General features: G+C 38.9%; 1 pseudogene across 1 annotated transcript; it reads left to right on the forward strand.

Annotated features, from left to right (window-relative positions):
* The first annotated feature begins 283 nt into the window (after positions 1–283).
* Positions 284–1028, forward strand: LOC308606335 (large ribosomal subunit protein uL30-like; annotated as a pseudogene). The gene has a single exon. The product of its transcript is annotated as a large ribosomal subunit protein uL30-like (transcript).
* Positions 1029–4800: the final 3772 nt, after the last annotated feature.

Raw genomic sequence — 4800 nt, forward strand, 5'->3', positions numbered from 1 at the left:
AATGACTCTTTTTTAAATTTCACTTATATGAGATTTTAGTTGAAATAGATGCTAAAATTTACATTTTATATAGTCAAAATACATTAACTGAAGTACAAAGATTTTTTGACTAAGCTGAAGTAAAATTAACTTTTTAAAAAGACATTACCATGACTGTATGGTTTTTCTTTCTTTGCTGCTCATCATTATTATTATTATTATTATTTTATCAATTGGATTTTAGATTTGAAATTTTGAAGAATTACCTTAAAAATCAACCTATTTGGCCTCTTTTCTGGCTGGAACCATGGAGGGTGCAGAAGAGAAGAAAAAGAAGGTTCCTGCTATGCCAGAAACCCTTAAGGAAAAGCAAAAGAATTTTGCAGAGCTTAAGATCAAGCACGTAAGAAAGAAGTTTGCCCAAAAGATGCTTCGAAAGGCAAGGAGGAAGCTTATCTATGAAAAAGCTAAGCGTTGTCACAAGGGATACAGGCAGATGTACAGAATTCAGATTCGAATGGCTAGGATGGCAAGAAAAGCTGGAAACTTCCATGTACCCGTGGAACCCAAACTGGCATTTGTCATCAGGATCAGAGGTATCAATGGTGTGAGCCCAAAGGTCTGTAAGGTGTTGCAGCTTCTTTGCCTCTGTCAGATCTTCAATGGTACCTTTGTGAAGCTCAACAGGGCTTCAATTAACATGCTGAGAATTGTGGAGCCACACATTACAGGGGGTACCCAAACCTGAAGTCAGTAAATGAGTCGATCTACAAGCGTGGTTATGGCAAAAGCAACAAGAAGCGAAATGCCCTGACAGATGCGTTGATTGTTCGATCTCTTGGTAACTATGGCATCATCTGCACGGAGGATCTGATTCATCAGATCTATGCTGTTGAAAAGTGTTTCAAAGAAGCAAACAACTTCTTCTGGCCCTTCAAATTGTCTTCTCCACGAGGTGGAATGAAGAAAAGACCACCCATTTTCTAGACGGTGGAGATGCTGGCAACAGGGAAAACTAGATCAACAGGCTTATTAGAAGGATGAACTAAGGTATCTTCCATGATTATTTTTGTAATCTGGTCAGTTAATAAACAGTGACTGCTTTTAAATTGAAAAAAAATTGACCTATTTGTTCTACAATGGTATTAATTTTGTAAATAAATGAGTCCTCTAAATTTTGGGTGCATTTTGTTCAAAATCACTTTGAAAACCTTAATCAACTAGTCAACAAATGAATACCAAAAAAACACAGCATGAAGAATTCAGTGAATGACAATTACTGGAAATAAAATTTGTACATAAGAACACATTAAATTTATCCCCAAAAAAGCATGAAGGAAATTTAAACATATTAAATGATGAGAGCACAAATAATGTGCAAGATTTTATTTTAAAATTCTATAAACATGCTTTAGAATATCTCAAACTGTGCAAAGCATATTTTGATAGAGAGCTTCTTTAAAAATCATATAAGTTTATGTTTTTAGTGATGTAAAATGAAATTGAGAAAGCCTGTGATTTTGAGGCATCTCAATTTAGCAAAACATTCAAAAGAATTACAAAAAGACAGATAATTGGATGAGTTTTACCTTACCAATTTTTTAATCACAAAAAGTTTCCCTGAATTAAAGCAATAAGATAATACCTGTATAAATATTTTGGTTGAAATATATAGGCACTTCAGTGTGACAAAAAACCTGAAGATATATTCCAGTTAGTAAAATTTTTCTCTGAGATGATCAGAAACTTCAGCATTTGTAGAGAGAGTAATTTTCCATGTATAAGTATCATGGCTTACAAGGATTAGTAAATTAAATGTAACAAGTTTCAAACAAAAAAATGCAGCTTTGAAAGTTGAAAAGTGCTGTCACTAAACAGTGACACTTTGCTATGTACCAATAAATAAGGTTCCTGGAAAGGTGCCTTCTCCAGAGTGTGAGGTCTCCATTACATTTCTGTGTGCCCAGAGATGTTCCCTTTTGAGTTATGTCATTGAGTGACTTTGTGCTGTGTCACCTTAACTAAGCAAGAACTGTGGTTGCTTTCCAGCATCCCCTTCCCTGCAGAGTTTCGAGTTAGCATCACCCACAAATGACATTTTGTGCAATATTTAGAAGGCAGAAGTCAAGTCCAGCATTTTCTCTTTTTTAATGCTCTGAACATTGGTGCATCTGGTTGGGTACCAGGCAAAATGACAGCTCATATACGTTGTCAGGGATCCACTAGCTCACCCAGGTGATGTGCAGCAGCACTTGGACCCACAGTTCCTCCAGCTCCTGCTGGATCTGCTCCTTCAAATTCTCAGTCCTTGGCCAAGTGCATGCACAGTTCCTTGGTGAAGGGTAACATCTTCTCTTTCCAGTCATCCAGTCTCTTTGAGATTGGAAGTGGAATCCCTATCTGTCTCTGACCAGTTTCTGCTCATGGATTCAGTTATTCTCATGAGTTTCTAGTTCATTCTCATTCCTGTCCATTTCAAGCTTTTTTTTTTTTCTCCAACTGCTGGTCAGACTGACCAATGGCAACTTCAGTTCTAACACTGGATGCTGAGGCAAGAGCCTACAAGGACCAATCTATCAGCCCCCACAATTGTGTAAGGTCTAAACCCCATAATAAATCCCTTGTTCTAATCACTCAAGATGGTTTGCTACTCTGATTGAACCTTGACACATCATCCCAATTCTTTAAAACCAGGTAGTTCCTTAAATTTTATAAGCCACCTGCCAGATACAAACATTGAACTTCATAGCCACTCCAATGTTTATGAAATTGCTTTCAAATGATATCTGGCAAATTGAAATAAAAATGACTGAAGGGGGGCCTCCCTGGTGGCGCAGTGGTTGAGAGTCTGCCTGCCGATGCAGGGGACACGGGTTCGTGCCCCGGTCCAGGAAGATCCCACATGCCGCGGAGCGGCTGGGCCTGTGATCCATGGCCGCTGAGCCTGCGCATCCGGAGCCTGTGCTCCACAACAGGAGAGGCCACAACAGTGAGAGGCCCGTGTACCGCAAAAAAAAAAAAAAAAAAAAAAAAGACTGAAGGAAACACAGAAAGGAAAACCAGAAAATGCACTGCTTTTTTCCTTCAAAAAGAGGAAAGTTCATTCCTCCATGAAGAATAAAGCCCAAAGGGAGGGGTCGCTGGCTCCCTTGCAGGGATCTAATCAGATGCCAATTCATTCCTCCTTATGAGAACATGTCACTGCATTTCACCTTTGCACATTTTATCAGGCACTCCACTCATTTAGTGGTGTGCCCTGGCGAAACTGGAAGACATGTGGTCATCTTGAGTAGGTGCTAGACCCAAACAGTGGTGTTACTGCAGATCTTAAAGAATAATGTAAGTTAGGAGTTTTAAGAGATCTGGTATTTGTGGCAATGTATGCTTTATTCATTGTCAATTCTGCCAGATCCCTACACCATGGGGGATAAAGAGAAGGGTGGGCAGGAGCCAGAAGATGGCGATGCAGCCAGCTGTGTTCTGGTTTTTTTTCTGTGGTATCCATGAGTCCATTTTGGATAATGGATAAATTTGTTTGACAAATACAAAACAAAAAAAGAAAAACAATTTAACCTGGTCCTCAAGTTCTTTCTTCATTATAGTCATCCCGAAGGGGATTAAGACAAACACCCCAATTCTCAGTTGCCTTAAAGTTGTTTAAGAAAATGTCTGGGCATTTTACCAGCATGAGGAGTAACATCAATGCAATTTATAAAAAGATTAATAATTTAAAATCTTTCCCCAGAAAACGAATACCATACAAAAGCTATTCAAAACTTCAAAGGGTCCATGCAGGCCGCATATATTTAGCCCATTTGAGTTATTTCAATTTACTTTAGGAAAAGAGAAAAAAAATCCCACAAAGCTGACATTATATAGTAAAGTTTCACGGATATGGGAGCTATTTAATCATTCTGTGTGTTACCCTGGCTTTTCTAAGGTCTCTTTTCCCTGTGGTTTTGTTCTTGTGCTGCTCATTTGCACTTCCCCCAAAGAGTGGGCAGGAGCAGAGAAGAAGAGATAACACTCAAATCAGACAATTTTATCAGTCAGCCTGTCAACAAGTTGAATATACTGAGAACCCAGGAGGTGCAGAGGCACTTTTTAGTAGCTCTGATAAAAGGTTTGGTGGGGGAGGAGGTCAAAACTAATGACAACATTGAGTTTTTTGGATTATCAAGGGACTTTTATTGATTTGTGCCCTCCACATCTCCATTAGTGCAGATAATCAAAAGTGGGGCAAAAATAATTAAGCATCTATAGAACTCTCTTAAAGGAGACACTTAAAAATTTGTCACTTTTATCCCCACAAGTTTGGGGACCTGTTGGGCAATTCAAATAGAAGACAAATTAATTTCCTTTACTCTGGCTAGTTTTTTTAAATCACACTGTAAGGAAAAATAAAATTCATCACAGCACGTTCTCTAGTTCCCCAACAGCCTTCTGTTTTCAGCCTGATTCCAGAGAGGCAGGACCCATGGAGAGGATACATCTGAGTGAAACAAGAAGCAAGATCACTGCCACCAAAATGAGCTGAAGCCTGACAATGAAGGATTGAGTTTGCCACAGATCCAGTAAAGTTAACAGTGTGTGCTCTGCACATTGACATGGATTTCCAATGAACTTTGCTGTCTGCACAGAGACACAAAACTCTCCATCATGTCATGAGGCCATTCAACACATGAAGTTTGCTGAATGAAAAAGAAACAAGTGGGTGTTTTCTCTCTCTCTCTCTCCTAAGGGCATCTTAAAATTATTTTAAGCCTCAGGTTCCAAAGCAGAAGGAAAGAAGATGTTTCGTGGTGAACAGCACCAGCAGTA

This window comes from Mesoplodon bidens, assembly GCF_964165515.1.
Source record: "Mesoplodon bidens genome assembly, chromosome: 18".
In the NCBI taxonomy this organism is placed as follows: domain Eukaryota; kingdom Metazoa; phylum Chordata; class Mammalia; order Artiodactyla; family Ziphiidae; genus Mesoplodon; species Mesoplodon bidens.